The sequence below is a fragment of the Neopsephotus bourkii genome, unplaced genomic scaffold, assembly GCF_033783945.1.
Source record: "Neopsephotus bourkii isolate Nb327-2 ecotype Australia unplaced genomic scaffold, CSIRO-AGI_Nbou_v1 NB_328, whole genome shotgun sequence".
Taxonomy (NCBI): domain Eukaryota; kingdom Metazoa; phylum Chordata; class Aves; order Psittaciformes; family Psittacidae; genus Neopsephotus; species Neopsephotus bourkii.
The window spans coordinates 858,433-877,072 of record NW_026900836.1 but is presented as its reverse complement, the minus strand read 5'-3'; the positions used below and the strand labels follow the sequence as shown (position 1 = coordinate 877,072).

The following is an 18,640-nucleotide window of genomic DNA, read 5'->3' as shown; positions in this document are numbered from 1 at the left end:
GAACTTGGCTGCACAAATACCTGTGGAAAAGTAAAGCAAGAAAAGGCAAATTCTTAAATGAATAATATATACACTGAAATATTTGTAGAAGGATCTTTGTATGTCACCTATTTCAGCTAGTATTTTTATTAATGAATTGGGATGAATATACATTTCTAACAAACCTTACCCTCCAAGTTGGCATACAGCAGGATTTCCCATCTTTCATATTCAGACCCGTAAACTGTCAGTGTCACGAATAAAATCTCACTGCTCAAAAGACGTCAGTAAGTACCGAATTCCAATTTTAATTAACAACTTTTATTTTTAAACAGTGTCAAGATTACCCATACAGTGAAGAATCATTTTCTCTGACATCTTGATAAAAAGAAATGCATATCTATTTTTTATGTTGAAGTCTTAAGTAAAAGAAACAACAATTTTTTTGATGCAACAGTCAATGGTAGAATTTTTCAAACTAGTAAACTAACCAAGACTCCTTCATTTAAGATAATGACTGGTACTTTGAGGAGCTACTTCTGGAAGTTATTTCCAAGAGCACCATGAAATACATTGCATATCTGTCAATGACAATCAAAGCTGAAAAGGCTCAGGGGATTGAGGTTTATAGAGACTCAACTGAAAGGACTGGAAAGTTCTGGAACGTTTATCAGTTCAAGCAGCTTAATTTCTTTCTCTCAATTTTTTTTTTTTTTTTTTACCCACACTTCCTTAGTCAAGTACATTGCAGTCAACGGCTGTGCACACAGTATGTGGATCTATGAAGCTCAGTGCAATGATACCCAAACTGAGAGAAAACTGCCTGAGGAGCCAAGAGCAGTGGTAGTTGCTGTGACTCTTCCTGCTACATCTGACAAATATATGCCTTCAGATAGAAGTCTTGCATTAAAATAATCCATAATTCTCTCAATCTCACTATTCCTTCTCTCTGCTATTGAGTGAGAATTATTACAACTGTAGCTACTTCTGTTTCAGGCTTTATGTCTAAGTTTGAAAAAAAAGCATCATATAACCATAAGAGGAAAAAATACAGATTCTAATGCAAGTAGGTGGGAAAAGCCAAAAGGATTAAATTACACCCAACCTTACAGATACTGTGTACAACAAAGTATAGAAAAGATAGCTCTGTCACAGATAGGTGCTTATCTTTGGGACCCTGGGTGACTTGGAAGTCCATGTGTCTCTTTTTGTGTCTAATCCCTTATTTAAATTATTTCAGGGAACAGAAAAGTAAGATTTTAAAATATTTGTAAAGTTGTTCATGGGACTTTTTGTTTGCTTTTTTGGAGGGGTTGGTTGTGCTTTTTAAGCCATGATGTAACAGTATATGTTAGGGCACTATGTGACAGCAAACATGGATATGTAACTGTAGTGTATTGTGAAGCCGTAGCATAAGAGAACACTGAAACTGAGTTTAAAATATTAGGTAGATGACGTCAGCTGCTCTACCCTTGTCCATCAGTTCCATAGCCCCATCATAGAAGGCCACCAAATTAGTCAGGCAGGATTTCCTCTTGCTGGCTGTCACCAAGCACCTTGTTGTTTTTCATGTGCCTTAGCATGCCTTCCAGGAGAATCTGCTCCAAGATTTTGCCAGGCACAGAGGTGAGACTGACTGGTCTGTAGTTCCCTGTGTCATCCATTTTGCCCTTCTTGAAAATGGGAGTACAGTCATCAGGAACTTTACCTGACTACCATGACTTTTCAAATATGGTGGCCAGTGGCTTAGCAACTTCATTCACCAGCTCCTTCAGAACCCGCGGATGGGTTTCATCAGGACCCATGGACTTGTGTACATTCACGTACTTAAGATGGTCTCAAACCAGATCCTGTACTACAGCTGGCCTACATCCATCATTCTCACAGTCCCTGCATCTGCCTTCCAAGACTTGGGTGGTGTGGTCAGAGCCTTTGCCAGTGAAGACCGAGGCAAAGAAGTCATTCAGAACCTCAGCCTTCTCCAAATCCAGGGTAGCCACTTCTCCTGATAGCTTCCAGGGGCGGCCTATGTTGTCCCTAGTCTTTTATTTGCTGCGTACTTATAGAATCCCTTCCTGTTATCCTTAACATACCCAGCCAAGTTTAATTCTAACTGGGCCTTAGCTTTCCTAACCTGATCCCTAGCTTCCCAGACAGCATCCCTGTACCCTTCCCAGGCCACCTGTCCTTGCTTCCACCTTTCATAAGCCTCTTTCTTCATTTGAAGTTTCCTCAGCAGCTCCTTATCCATCCAAAGAGGTCTCCTGGCCTCCTGCTGCACTTCCTTCTAGTTGGGATGCAAGACTCCTGAGCTTGCAGTAGGTGATCCTTGAATATCAGCCAAGAGTCTTGGGCCCCACTGCCCTCTAGGGCTATATCTTATGGAACCTTACTAAGCAGGTTCCTGAAGAGGCCAAAGTCTGCTCTCTTGAAGTCCAAGGCACTGAGCTCCCTTCATCCTCTTCACTGTCCTGAGGACATTGAATTTGACCATCTCATGATCACTGCAACCAAGGCTGCCCTGGAGCTTCAGATTTCCAATGAGCCCTTTCCTGTTGGTGAGCACAAGCTCAAGCATGGCACTTCACCTTGTCGGCTCCTCTATTACTTGCAGAAGGAAGTTGCCTTCCACACAATCAAGGAACCTCCTGGATTGCTTGTGCCGGCCATACTGTCGCTCTAACAAATATCGGGATGTTTGAAGTCCCCCATGAGAACAAGGGCCTGCAAGAGCGAGGCTCTTCCTATCAGTCTGTAGTGTTCTTCATCCACAGATTCCTCTTGATCAGGTGGTTTATAACAGATCCCCACAATTGTCTCCCATCGCTGTTCTCCCTTTAACCCTGACCCACAAACTCTCTATTGACTGCTCCCCTGTCCACAGAATTCCATACTCTCCAGCGTATCCCTAACATAAATAGCAACTCCCCCTCCCTGTCTGCCGAGCCTGTCTTTTCTAAAGAGCCTGTAACCTTCCATCCCAACACTCCAGGCATAGGAGCCCCTTGCACATCTTTTTTATAGTGTAATGTCCTTGTCTTTGACAGTAATCTCCAAGCAAACATCTATATTCTCAGCATCAAACAGCGAACTAGTTTAAGAGCTGATTGCTCTCCTTTCAAACATTTGTGAACTCTTTCCCTGGGTTAATATCCAATCAGAACTCTTTTCGTTAACTTCCCAAGACTCTTTACTCTACGGAGATCTTCATATTTATCTCTAAATTCCTTTAAAATTAAATTCCCTTCACCTGTCAACAGATGCTATATTGTTCTTTTCATTGTATTTCACTTAAATGTGAATAATCTCATAACAGTTTTTAGATGCTGGCTTTTGAATACTTTTTATTTCCTCCTTTTTGACAAGACATGAAAAAACATTCTGCATGTCCAGTTCCCACTGTATTACTTTACATGTACTTCTGCATCTGTTGAAAATAAATATTGTCTTTTGGTATTTATCACCCTGAGAGCAGTGTTATATACAGGTGTTCTGCCTCTAAGATAAAATAAATAAATGAATAAATAAATAAATCACAAGTGAAGAAAGCTAGCATATACAGGCAGAACAGGCAGAAGAAGTGTAACCACATCTCATGCAGCTAATGTGGGTCAGTATGATGTGTCTCTGGAATTTACCGATAAGCACCTAGAAAACTGAATATATTTTTATATGTTTTTTGTGCATAAACTGAGTTTTTCAATCCTCTCAATGACTTTGCTGTACAAGCCCAGATTCAGCATAAATCTCTTCTCATCCTCCCTGAGAAAATACCATTTTTCTGTGTCCAAACTTCCTTTGTCTTAGCTGAAATACATGAAAGAATTTCAGACAGAGAGCTGCTAGACTAACACTTTCAGTAGTGGATTTTGTTATTTTCATTCCTTGGGCACCTTGTAGTCAGTAGTGACTGAGATTAGATATTGGGCTGACAAAAATTAGGCTTGCCTCCAGATACCTAGCTCTGACTTTTAGGCAAGTAACTTGTAAATCTGTGCCAGAAAACACACTGGTTATTTTAATTGAAGGAGTACTAGAAGCTCTCTGCTGTTAGAAATGTGTGACCATGACCTTTTATTCATGAGGAGAAAATGAGTGTTATCACAATAAAGAAATATGTATGTTGATTCAGTAGTACTGAGATTCCTCATGTTTTGAAGTTTGACATGTGCTCAAAGAGTCAATCGATTTGTGTCATTATGATGTCACTCTCTTCCCCTCTTCATCCTGTGCAGATCATGAAATATCTGCATGCTTACCATCTCTGTGAAAGAAAACATAAGGATAAAAAACTGTAAGGGTGGGCTGGACATTCTCAGCCCTAACTTCATCTGTATACTTCACAAGAACTCGGAATTGCATGTTACCAGTCTTCAGAAACATAAAAAAATATCTTGTACTCTCACAGTAGCCTTTATCATGCTGTAATTAACATCAGTGGGAATTTTGCCATAAACCCAAGGCAAGGTGCATCTGGAATGTTCATAGAACAGAGGCTGCACCATGACTTCCCACTATCCTATGGTATGGAATGCACATCTCATTTTGTGCTTCATGGACAATGGGAAGGTTATGTCTCTCTTAGCCCTCCCCCTTCACATGCTACTCTAAATTCAATCTTGCAGTTCACCATAAAAGTCCTATTATGAATTCAGGCAATTTATTAATAAGAACAGTAAGGCATCCTTTGTGGCAGTGGTGTTCTGATGCTGAAATTGAACAAATATGAAGTGGAGGGAGAATATATGAAGGAAAAAAAAAAAAAAAGTGCTAGGGGACACTCCTGAAAGTTATCTGTTCTGATTTTGGGGAGAATTTTCATTTCTGAATTTTCAGGAACATTTCTTGTTCCAACCGTTACCACTTGTGTTTAGAAATAACATGCTATAATATACGTGAACTTAAATTTTGTGAGCATATAGTTGTTAACAAGAAATTTGTAAAAATTTTTTCATTATATAGCTGAAATAAGAAACATTTTTTTCATTTTCTTTTACATTAACTTGAGAAGGTGTATCTTTGGCAAAAATGATAATGCAGTACTTTTAAAAGCATAGCAGGAATTTGCAAAATGAATGTTAGCAGCTGGCATACTGTGAATCAGAAATATTGTAGTCTAATAAGCATTTGTAACTTGAATGTCTTACAAATTAATTTGTGTATCACTTCACACTTTAACTATTTATAAGCTCTATTTAAATTTAGAATTCACTTTAGTACATGAACTATTAGCTGGCAATATTTGTTACTGAACAGTTCTACAGTCCACAAATAATCTTGTAGACAAGTTGAAAGTTCACCTGAAGTAGGAGATTTTGTCTGTTTTGGTTTGGTAAAATTTAGAATAAGAAAGTGGAGAAAGGGAATATGCTTATTTCTTGTGGTAAACAAATTAGCTGAATTCTCATAATTGTATCATACCAGTTATGATCAGTGGATAATCTGGATAGCAGTAACTGAAGAACAAATATGGGTAGAAGTTACTGTTTTCCAGTTTTTGAAGACTGAGGGAAGGTGAGAGCATAGATTATGTCTGAAACCATTTAGTAAGGGGAAAAGAGGAAATTCAGTAGAACAGAATCTCATCTATGCTTTAATCAAAACACAAAATTGATCATCTCATTCTTAATGTAGTAGAGAATCTGAGCCTGGATGTCTGATTTGTGTTCTGGATAGAAACATGAGATGTTCCATATTTTGACGAAGAGCTTGGATTTTCTACCGTATGACCATGTCTCCATGAACAGTGGAGACATCCAACAAAAACTGTTATTCTTTTGTCCTTCCTCAATGGATTGAATGTCTTGGGTGATAGGCTTTTCTGCTTCAAAACAGAAAAAGACTGTAAGCTAATACATAGATTCACTAGCTGAAGGAAAAAAAAAAAAGGCAGAAAGAAAAAAAGAAGAAACTCACCCTCATGAAGCCGATTTTATGTGCAATTTCTGTGAGGGTTTGAGGGCTTTTTAATGTTCAAGATCCGAACTCAACTTTTTCATTTGTATATCTTCAGTAAAAGGTGGTCTGAAACTACTGGTACAAATTTAGTTCTACTTTTTGTTAAAATACACCCCAAATCCTCTAACAATTTTTAGTGTGAAGTGGGCTGTAAACTAGCTTTTGAATGCAAATGTTACTTCATCTTTCTGATTTATAGCAAAGGTGAGTTTCTTGAGACTTCCACTGCTTTTCCACAAGTTCTCAGTAGTTTGTAAAGAGTAGACATAGTCACTCACAGGCTAACTAGCTAAAAATTTTAACATTACAACTGAGAAATTTTGAAAGCGCTCTTTTCTTCCCTCAAAGTACAATTTGAAGGTCTGGCAAGGATAAAACTAATTCAATTAGTTTTGCAGAGTGATGCTTTCAACAGAGAATAACTCAGATGTTGATTTCTGTAATATTTCTAGCTACATTCAGCTGGAGACAGCTAGAGTATGTCCATTCTCAGGGGAAGTATTCTTTGTCTCTCTGTTACCTACTTGAATAGTATGTTATTGCATGTACGTGCTCATCTTCCCTGAAGTTTCTGTATCCTATGCTGCATTTTCCATTATTTCTTACTTATTCTTAGAGCCAGTTAGCAACAGTATTTGGTTTACTTCAGCTAAGCTTAAAGCGTGGAACGTACAGAAAAAAGGAAGATGCAATGTAAGGGGAAATGGTGAGTTGGGAATTGTTCGACATCGAGTCCTGCTTTCTGCTTTCCATTCTAGTGGTACTTTCTAAAATAATCTAGATGTTAAGAAGGTAAGAATATTTTTTTTATTAAAAAAGGAGGGCTAAAGGATTCGTGCAAGGCCCAAGAAAGAAAAAGTATGGTGAAAAATAGGAAACAGATTTCAGCATTAAAAAAGAATCTGAAACTGAGAAATAATAAGAAATGAGGGCAGAAGGTATGACAGTGTAATGGGAGGGGTGAAACACAACATTAGTCATATTTTCCCTTTGTGTAATACTTGCATTATTTGTGTATGAATGGGTGCCCTTGTTCTTCACAACAATGTTTCAAGCATTAATCCCATCAGTTTGAGTGGATTCTATGTGGACTTGCAAGTTACGTTACTGGTGAGTATTCTTCTGTTTTGCCTGGTTATTCACTTTACAGTTTGTGTCTTGCAAGATGCATAGGGATTACCATGAGCAATCTTCTAGCTAAAACTGAAGACAGCCCAAAATAGTGGAAAGACGCAATAAAGCTTTGCTGAACAGTTCCTGTTCTCACAATTACAATGAATTTTCATTAAATGTCTCTCTCGAGACAGCTTCTCCAGGCGCAAGATTGCTATAGGTTTCTAGCTCTCAAAGGTGCTGAAACTCTATACCTCTTTATTATCCTCTACAACATGTTATTCTGTACTCTCATCTTCCAAGAAAACCTGGCTAAGGAAGGATCTGCCACTTTAGAAGGAATGCCAACCACACACAGGAAAACACAGCTTGCATTCCCAAAGCATTGAAATATTTTTTTATTATGGATGTTACAGTATAAAATTGCCATCCTTATAGGGAAAATGAATTTTCCTGAAGAGACAATAAGGCATCATACCTAGTCTATATTATAAATTAGGAAATTTAAGTGGTCTCTGAAGAAAAAAGAAACATTTCTGAAAATAGTTTGGAACATACCATAAAGCAGTAACAATAAATAGGCTTATTTTATAAAAAATCTTAGCAAATATGCAGAGTTTAATAATACCTAATTAAGAGCAATAGCATTAAGAAGATGTAGACAATAAAAAAGTGTGTGTTCTGTCTCAAAGGATAAGAAGGGAAAGTTTTTTTCTTATTAGTGGACAGAAGAACAGTTCAAAGCTGAAATCGAGTATCAATAGTTGCTCAGAGCTTCATAATGTTGTTAGGCAATGCAAGGGATATTGGACTATTACATCCTGGGATATTCAGCAGTGAATATATATTTGTTTCTGCTCTGTAGGAAAGGAGTTCAATGTGTATTGTAACTGAATGTTTCAGAACATCATTCCAGAAGCCATTTCAGCGTCACCATATTTGTCATGGAATATTTTATTTTTTTAATTAGCATTCTAATCATGGATCTTCTTTATATTTTGAGTACTCTAATGTTTCCTTATCAGCCACAGTGTTTTTGTGGTCACTCTGGTTTGGGAGGACTTAAGAGATCCAAATGAAAGGATGTGAAGGTGCTGTGAAAGGAATAACATTATCAGCTGCCTTGACTTACCCAAAGAAAAAAGCCCACAAACTCACAAAATTCCATTCTTTTTCTTCCTCTCTTAGATATTTTTATTTCATCAGTTAACAAGAACTTAAAGGTGATTAATTTGCATAATGAATCCTTTGGGATAAGGAAGTCATGTAGGCTACAGTTAAACATAGGCTATTTTTAGATTTATGACAGTGGCAGCATGGGGTACCTCCAATATAGACAAGAACTCCAGTGTTACAAGTCCTTAAATTGAAGGCAATTAACTTTTCTGGATTTAGCTATGAATCTAAGAAAAATGAAATATTACCAGTTAGTCAGTTCAATGTAGATACTAATCAACAAAAAGTAATTTAAAATCAGATAATTTTCTGGGATTCATTTCATTAAGTACAGATAGGAATTAAAAAACAGGTACTGTTTCATCATATATAACTCAGTGTAAAACCAGAGTAGCTAAACTTGAATGAAGGCAAATGAACAAAACACGGGGCTAAGTGTGTGTGTGTTTCTGGGTGTTGATGTGTTTTCGTTTGGGTTTTTTTTTGGTTGGTTTGGTTTGGGTTTTTTTCCTGATCTGAAGCCCACTTCTAATATAAACCAAAATAGCCATAATATCATGCTATCCATAAGGGTTTGACACTTGTGCCAACAAAACCTTTTGCTGTAGAATTCTGCTGTTACAGGGGCCTGAACTGGTATGATAGGAATGTTTGCCATAAAAAGGATTTCCTTTTCCAGAGGCGTAATTTGACTTTCCTATGTTGGGCAGAGCTTGTGTCCCTTATGAAACTTTTTTCCTTCTCAAGAAGTGCATTATGTACTTTTTATTTATGGTGTTTCTTGTAGAAGTTAAGCTAAGCTTCTTTAATAATATGGGTGGAAACAGCAGAATGAGGCAGTTACTTTCATATTTTATATATTTATTTTGTTTGTTTTATTTTTCTCTCAAAGAGCATCAGAATTATTCTTTAGCATATATTATTTCATTTGTATTTAAATGGTTTAAATGAAGTTTTCAACTACATTTATATAAAATTCTAGACCTCCTAGCTTTCTCAGTGTTTCTTTGAGAAGTAGAAAACATTGCAAGTGCTTGTCTTCAGTATGGGTTAGTAAATTGCTGCTGTTTTATTATCTGGAAAGTTTTTAAAAGGACAAATACTTATTTCAAAAGCAGCTAATGTGAATTCTTTCCATAACTCTTTTTTGGATAAACCCCCATATTTTGTTTCCAGAATTTTACGAAAAATGCATGGGAAAAAGGGATCTAGTTAACCCTATTTCTTTGTTTCGCTGCTAGACTACCTTTTTGCATGACATCTTGCACCTCAGAAATATGCAAATATTTGGATATTGCTTCATGCCTGACCTGAATTTAGGAAATATTAAAGGTCAGCCTCTAATCAGTAACTATGTACTTCCCAGTATAAAGAAGTTTCATAATTTCTTTTGTACTTCTGTCTGGATTGAGCACCAAGCCACCACAGGCCTATGGAATGTGAAATAAAATTAGTTTTAGTTTCTTTTGTGAAGAGGTTTGTGTCCATAGATGTCTCAGAAAAGGGGACACCTTGGTCCTAGAGCAAGGCAAATACTATGTATTAGTAAAGACAGGGTAGTAACATTTTTTTTTAAATAGGTAATAAAAAACCTTCTTTTTTTTTTTAATGATAGGGAAAGTTTAATTAAAACTGATACATAGGCTTAGACTGGCTATTGCAGTCCTAATCTCACTTAAGGCAAAATTTATGATCCTAGTTTAGTGCAGTAAAATGTAGGTTAATCAGGGATGATGCTTCATTAATTATCTTAGGATGAAGAGATGCATAGTCTGCAAAGAACTGTACAAAAGGCACATTATCTGTTCATCAATACCTTTTGGCAGGGTATTAGAAAATATCTCTCTGTCAGGGCACTGATTTCTGAGCCTCCTACTAGGAACAATAGGGAAAAACAGCTCATCCAACTTTAATGCCTGTGATACAATGGGTGAACTTGATGATCTGAGAGGTTCCTGCCAATATTCTGTGTTAAAGAGGGCATGGTTTAACCAATATACCATTGAGCTGGCCTACATTTATGGAGAAAACGTAGTACACCCACATTAGTGTGATTTATGTCAGCAAATGTTTTTGTTAGAATCTTATGAGGAGCATCAAGGACAAAGTTACAGTGCCAGTAATCACTTTTCTTCTGGACAATCTTGAACAGACTCACACTCTTAAATGACCAGAGTATCAGTGAGTCTTCATAAAGGAACAGAAATAACCCCTAATGAAGAGAGATCCTGTACTTACATCAATTATTTGTTTCACAACAGGTGGGTACAAGCAGGAATAGATAGACATATAAAATAGCCTAACAGAAATGTGACGAATTCTGCCCAGTCCTATAGACATACGAGAGACACCAGGAAGTTTTGAAAGAACAGACTTTGAAGCAGAGGAAAGGTCCATCTGTATGAAGACATGGGAAAAAAATAATTTAAATGTTCGAAAAGTGTAAATTTAAATTACCTTAGTTCAATCATATAAAAAAATATGTGACTACTTTCCCTAAAAATTAATGTGACCTAGATCTGATTTAACATAATCTATTTCCTGGGTAAATTAAGTTAAACTGAATTAATTCTGAACCAAGAGGATTTACACAGCCATATAATAAAGTAAAAGTAATCTAGTTAATTGTCATTATTTTTGTCAAGTATACTGATATAAAGTCTAAGAACTGAGTATGTTTTGCAAGATTTGTACAACTAAAAATTTCTTACTAACAATACCTGCAAGCATGTAGAATGTATTCAACATATAGGACCAAATATCTCACAAAGACAGGATAGACTAGGACAGGAATATTTTAGCAGAGTATGTTTTGTTTTGAGGTTTCTTTTATTGTTGTTTTAGGGTTGGTTTGTTAAGTTGTTTTTTGGTTTGGTTTGGTTTGGTTTGGTGGGATTTTAAAAAAAAAATAATAAAAAAGCTACCCCCCCCAAAAAAAACCACAACCAGTACCCCAAACCAACACATAACAGCTTTCCTCTCCCCCCCAGAAAAGAACCCAAGAAAAAAACCACACAACCATAGCAACAAAAATAAAAAAGCCCCCAACATGACTTTTTTTATTTTGTTTTATTTTTAATATAGGTATTTGAAAACGGAGGTACAAAATAAAAGGAAAAGGGGACATACATTTCCAGTACAGTCACATAATGAAAACCAGAAATGAGAAAGATTAGAAAGAGAATTTGACCAGCTAAGAACTGTCAGTTCATGCAGTTAGTTTTTCCTAAAGGCCACATGTAAAGATGGGCGTGAATGTCAAAGAACATGTCGTGCAATGATCAATATGAATAGATCTGTTCATTCATCTTAGTAGCGGCTACATGCACCTCTGAATTACAGGACAAATCCTGTAATCTTGTCCTGCTATTAACAGCCTATTAAGAACACATTACGAAAGCCTTTCTAACTGATATTAATGTCAGAAGGAAACTCTAATTTTGAATTGTTTTAAAACATTACAGTACAACTTTGAATCAGAGAGCTATAAATTTTATCATACAAGAGAACTCATTCTGATCTCGTCTAAACCTTCCTCTATCACTAACTACCGTATTAAATCAATAAGTCTTAGAATCTCAAATTACTGTATTTGGGTTTGAGAGATTAGTGATATGTGTTTATATTATTCCTTAAGACAGTCCATTATTTCTGATTAATTTAATTAGGCCAGTAAATGGCCTTTTATCTCTGTAGTTCCAGTAGCTGCTTTGTCCTAACATTTGTTTGGGTTTATATTTAATAAATATCTCCTGCTTAACCCTTCAGCAGCAGCTTAAGATGGAGTGCTGGTAATGAACACAAATGGAAATAAAGACAGGAGAAAAACATTAAAATGAAATGGATTAAGTTGGCTGAGAAACGTGAAAGGCTCATGTAACAAATGATGCTAAAAGTGCATCAAGGCTAAATATATATAAAATTGAGTCAATTGGGTTACTTCTTCAAGGTCACACCTAGAGATATTATATTTATAGGTTTTGCTACTCAACTTGTTTGAATTAGTGAAGAGTAAAGCAATACTGCGAAGTAAAAGAGATTGCTAACTTCCAAACAATGGCACCATTTCTGTTGGACAATATAGAATCATAGAATAGTTAGGGTTGGAAAGGACCTTAAGGTCATCAAGTTCCAATCCCCCTGCCATGGGCAGGAACACCTCATATTAAACCATGTCAGGCAAGGCTCTGTCCAACCTGTCCTTGAACACCATCAGGGATGGAGCTCTCAGAAGTTCCCTGGGCAGCCCGTTCCAGTGCCTCACCACCCTAACAGGAAAGAACTTATTCCTTATATCCAACCTAAATTTTCCCTGTTTAAGTTTGAACCCATTACCCCTTGTCCTATTGCTACAGTCCCTGATGAAGAGTCCATCCCCAGCATCCGTATAGGCCCCCTTCAAATCCTGGAAGGCTGCTATGAGGTCTCCACACAGCCTTCTCTTCTCCAGGATGAACAGTGCCAACTTTCTCAGCCTGTGTTCATATGGGAGGTGCTCCAGTCCCCTGATCATCCTCGTGGCCCTCCTCTGGACTTGTTCCAACAGTTCCATGTCCTTTTTATGTTGAGGACATGAGAACTGTACATGATACTCCAAGTGAGGTCTCACGAGAGCAGAGTAGAGGGGCAGGATCACCTCCTTTGACCTGCTGGTCACACTCCTTTTGATGCAGCTCAGGATACAGTTGGCTTTCTGGGCTGCGAGCGCACACTGCTAGCTCACGTTCATTTTCTCACTGACCAGCTCCCCCAAGTCCTTCTCTGCAGGGCTGCTCTGAATCTCTTCTCTGCCCAACCTGTAGGTGTGCCTGGGATTGCTCCATCCCAGGTGTAGGACCTTACACTTGCCATGCTTAAACTTCATAAGGTTGGCATCAGCCCACCTCACAAGCGTGTCAAGGTCCCTCTAGATGGCATTCCTTCCCTCCAGCATATCAACCAGACCACACAGCTTGGTGTCATATATGCAACTGTTCTGTTTTCCAAAAAGTAGAGATTTTTGAAATCCCACGTTAAGTGACTCTTACAATGCTCTGCAGAAATTACATCTCAGCCACCATCTGTCTCCCAATTAACTGAGTGGAAAGAAATTATTTAATAAAATTTGTCTACTATTGACCTCATTAGTTGGTTTGTTTGAACCTGAATAGTGACTGGAAAGTAGGAGCAGTTTAGTAATAAGGACATAGTCTTCTGAGATAACTCTCTTAGATTTGGTTGATATTTTAAATTTCCTGCAGTTGAGATACTAATCCAAGGAAAGCTAATGCAGCTAATTTATACAGGTTTAGTTTATTGGGTAGTGGAAAATATAATGCTCAGCAGTATTTAATTCTTTCTTCAAAAGATTTCCAACAGATAAGGATTTTTTATTATCAAAGTTATGATAATATGAAGTTATCTAATATAAATGAAGCATCTAAAAGTGGTATGCAGCTTTGAGTTATAGTTGATTGCAATATTTAAAACATTCATAAATAAATTGTACTTGAAGTTTTCTGCATGTTTTTAACTTTTTTTTTTTTTTTTTAATGTAGTGTTCACAAGCAGACCAAGATGTTATGAAGCTGTGAAATTCACTGGGACATAAAAATTTTAAAACCATCAAGCTTTAACTTCACCCTAAATATTTTCTCAGCCTGAAGAGGGTAAGCAAACAATATCTTCCTCTTGCTCATGTCATTAGTGGTGACCATTTATGATATGAGCTTAAAAATGCACAAAGTACAATATTCAGCATCTTTGATCAAATGTCTGTTGAGTATCTTCTTGGTTGCTTGAACTTTGGATGTGTTATTTGCAGTTCAATAAACTTCATCCCTAGAACATAACAGTATTTTTTTAAGATGTAGTACAGATAAACATTGAACATTTTAATGGATAACGTATTTCTCACTTAAGAGGTTTAAGGCACCCAGTGGTGTTTTGTTGGCATTATTCCAAGTTCATGGTTGGCATTGTGAAAGTACTTACTTTATTTTAAGGAAACTTATACTTGCTGATTATATTTAATAGGTGGTGATTTTGTGGTTGGTTTGTAAATCATATTGGGAAATAGAACAGACATTTGCATAAAACATCTCACTGGAATGGAGAGAGATTGACATACAGCTAAATAACTGGGTTTTTCTGTGTGAATTGCAAGTATGCACTTGTGAATGTTTTCACCCATACAAAGGCTCTAAACAGGTGAAAGAATACAGTACTTAATGGCAGCATGTGGTAAGGAGTATGCAGCCAATGCGAAAGTAAGGGGCAGGAACTGAGCAACATTCCAACCAATAGATTTCATTTATAAATTTATGAAAAGAATTGCTGCTTTGAGATTACCTAAATACTCTTATTATTACACCCATGAAGATAGCTAGTCTTTGCATGTAATTTTTTCTTAAGAGGTCAAATGTTTATTTTCATATTTCATAAACAAAACAGTGTCTGAAATATGAATCACAGAGCAAATTTGCAATTGAGGTAAATCAGTCTGACTAAGCTGATGCCCATGGAGTTAAATCAAGTGACACACAGGTGTGTTGTCAGTGATTCATCTACCATTACATTTGTGTCATAGAATCATAGAATAGTTAGGGTTGGAAAAGACCTTAAGATTATTTAGTTCCAACCCACCTGCCATGGGCAGGGACACCTCGCACTAAACCATGTCACCCAAGGCTCTGTCCAACCTGGCCTTGAACCCCACCAGAGATGGAGCATATGAAACCTCCCTGGGTGACCTGCTCCAGTGCCTCACCACTCTAACAGTAAGGAACTTCCTCCTTATATCCAATGTAAACTTCCCTCTTTTAAATTTTAACCCATTACCCCTTGTCCTATCAATACAGTCCCTGATGAAATACAGTCCATCCCCAGTATCCCTTGAGATACTGGAAGGGTGCTAACAAGGTCTCCATTCAGCCTTCTCTTCTCCAGGCTGAACAGCCCCAACTTTCTCAGCCTATCTTCATACGGGAGGTGCTCCAGCCCCCTGATCATCCTTGTGGCTCTTGCCTTGACTTGTTCCAACAGTTCCATGTCCTTTTTATGTCGAAGACCCCAGAACTGCACACGATATTCCAAGTGACGTCTCACGAGAGCAGAATAAAAAGGCAGGATCACCTCCTTCGACCTGCTGGTCACGTTCCTTTGGATGCAGCCCAGGATATGGTTGGCTTTCTGGGCTGCGAGCACACACTGTCGGCTCATGTTCATTTTCTCATTGACCCATGCCCCAAACTGTTTCTCTGCAGTGCTGTTCTGAATCTCTTTGTTGCCCAACCTGTAGCTGTGCCTGGGAATGCTCCAACCCAGGTGTAGGACCTTGCACTTGCCATGGTTAAATTTCATAAGGTTGGCATCAGCCCACTTTACAAGCTTTTCGAGGTCCCTCTGGATGGTATTCCTTCCCTCCAGTGTATCAACTGAACCACACAGCTTGGTGTCATCGGCAAACTTGCTGAGGGTGCACTCAATCCCGTTGTCCATGTCAGCAACAAAGATGTTGAACAAGACCGGTCCCAACACTGATCCCTGAAGGACACCACTCGTTACTGGTCTCCAGCTGGACACTGAGCCATTCACCACAACTCTTTCCATATGGCCATCCAGGCAGCTCTTTCTCCGCCAACTGGTCCACCTATCAAACTGATGTCTCTCCAATTTAGAGACAAGGATGTCATGTGGGACAGTGTCCAGGTAGATTATATCAACTGCTCCATCCCTGTCCATCAGCTCCATAGCCCTATCATAGAAGGCCACCATACTGGTCAGGCAGGATTTCCCCTTAATGAAGCCATGCTGGCTGTCACCAATCACCTTGCTGTTTTTCATGTGCCTTTAGCATGCCTTCCAGGAGAATCTGCTCCAAGATTTTGCCAGTCATGGCAGTGAGACTGAGTGGTCTGTAATTTCCTGGGTCATCCATTTTCCCCTTCTTGAAAATGGGGGTTATATTAGCCTTCTTCTAGTGTCCTCAGTTCAGCAGTAGCAGTCATTTTTCTCCATCTTACTAGTTGGTGCAGTGCTGTGTTTTTGACTTTCAGCCTGGGAACAGTGCTTATAACACTGATGTTTTTAGTTGTTGCTAAGTCATGTTCAGTCTGACCAAGGACTTTCTGAGACTCATGCTCTGCCAGGGAGGAGGGGAAGCTGGGAGGAAGCAGAGATAGGACACCTGACCCAAACTAAGTAAAGTGGTATTCCATACCACAGCACGTCATGCCCACTATATAGACTGTGGGCAGTTACCCAGAAGCACTCGATCACTGCTCGGGTCGGGCTAAGTGTCAGTCAGCAGGTGGTGAGCAGTTGTATTCTCTTCCCTTGTTATCTCCCTTATCATTATTATTATTGGTGGTAGAAGTAGTGGTTTGTGTTATAGTTTAGTTACTGGACTGTTCTTATCTCAACCCATGGGAGTTGCATTCTTGCAGTTCTCCTCCCTATATCTCCTGGATCTGGGGGGAGGAAGAGGGGGAGTGAGCAAGCGACTGCATGGTTCTAAGTTGCTGACTGGACTTAAACCACGACAGTTCTTTTTGGTGCCCAACGTGGGGCACAAAGGGTTGAGGTAGTGACAGATCTAACGTGTCTAATGTGTCTAATTGTATTCAATAAGCATTTTTTTTTTTTTTGCATTAATAGTCACTCATTATAATGCTGATTTTTTGGCTCTCAAAATTGTTGCTCTTGATCTCACAGTTTCAGCATATCGTACCTTACTTACAACAGGTATATGCTGTCTTAGTGTTTATCGGCTGGGGGCCTTGGCCTAAGGTTCTTGTTTTACTATACTTTATGGTAATGACTTGTAATACAATATAATCATTGATCATGAAACTGATCTGTCTTGCATTCCCAGTGTGGTCACCACCTCTATACTTTGGGAGGTATATATTAGAAGTGTTTAGCAATTACACATCTTTTTTCTCCTCCTCAGGTGGTCAGCCTATGAGGGAGACATTCCCACACACCCTAGTGACAAGTACATCAGCTACTCAAACTCTGACTACAACAGGTAACGCAGCTACTCTAACTCCAAGCACAGCAGCTACACCAGCCCCAGTGACAAGTACAGCAACATCATTTGAGTGTTCTGAAGGTTTTGAATGGCCTTTGGGTACCCCTGAGACCTTCCTGCTGATCGTGATGGGGATCACCATGTTGGCATACATACAGAGTGTGTTTTATCCGTGACCATTTCATCTGATCTTGAAAGTTAAACGGAGTAGGGTTTGGGTCTTGTCTAGGATTAGACAATGATATAAAACAACCAAGAGTTTTTCCCTGAGGCTGGACAGTCATGAGTGGCAGGCTGTGTGCAGCAGTATGGGCAAGTACCTAGTCCACTGGGCCCCTTCAGTCCTTTGGAAGCATCAGAGATGGAAGGCAGATGTATGGAGTCCCCAGCAAATAGTTGCAGAAACTGCTGAAGGGGAGGGTGAATTATGTTGAGCCTGGTGGGCCCACGACACCTCAGGCCATCAGGGCAGAGAAGCAACATATAGATGGACTCATGATAGAAGGGTGGACTAAGCAATGGACACTATTGCCCAGGATACTCATGAGTGTGAAACGTGCTGCAATTAAGCAAGCCAAGCAGTTAGTGCCTCTTTGGTATGGAGGCCTGGCAGATTGACTACGTCACACTCTCTCTTCTGCTCTGAAAGACCATTACAAGAGATGGAGCCTGACATCATGGACCGGATGGACTCAGCAACTTTATAGGGATTGGTCCATGTACTAAGAAATGATCTCTCTCTCTCCCTCTGTGGATGTATGTATATGTATATATATGAGAGAAGAGTGATGGCATACTGAAAATGTGGTATCTGAGCATGGTGTGAATGGTATGGAATAAGAGGTGAATACTGTCCTGGATTCAGAAGTAGCAGTCATTTTTCTCCTTCTTACTAGCTGGTGCAGTGCTGTGTTTTTGACTTTCAGCCTGGGGACAGCACTGATAACACCAATGTTTTTAGTTGTTGCTAAGTCATGTTTACTCTGACCAAGGATTTTCTGATTCTCATGATCTGCTACGGAGGAGGGGAAGCTGGGAGGAAGCAAAGATAGAACACCTGACCCAAACTAACCAAAGAGGTATTCCATACTACAGCATATCATGCCCACTATATAAACTGAGGGCAGTTACTCAGAAGGGTTAGATCACTGCTCGTGTCATGCTGGGTATCAGTCAGAGGGTGTTAAGCGGCTGTATTCTGTTCCCTTGTTATTTCTCTTATCATTATTATTATTGGTGGTAGCAATAGTGGTTTGTGTTATACCTTAGTTACTGGACTGTTCTTATCTCAACCCATGGGAGTTACATTCTTTTGGTTCTCCTCCCCATCCCTCTGGGAGCAGGAGGGAGGAAGCGGAGGAGTGAGTGAGCAACTACGTGGTTCTGAGTTACTGACTGGAC

General features: G+C 38.8%; 2 long non-coding RNA genes across 2 annotated transcripts in view; one reads left to right on the top strand and one right to left on the bottom strand.

Annotated features, from left to right (window-relative positions):
• LOC133209288 (uncharacterized) overlaps positions 1–18,640 on the bottom strand; it is a 40,208-nt gene that overhangs the window by 17,332 nt on the left and 4,236 nt on the right. The window lies entirely within an intron of this gene.
• The window catches only part of LOC133209289 (uncharacterized), a 34,994-nt gene continuing 30,110 nt past the window's right edge, over positions 13,757–18,640 (top strand). Inside the window, exon 1 of the long non-coding RNA XR_009724647.1 lies at positions 13,757–13,874. This is a non-coding gene — a long non-coding RNA (uncharacterized LOC133209289). The remainder of the gene's footprint in view (positions 13,875–18,640) is intronic.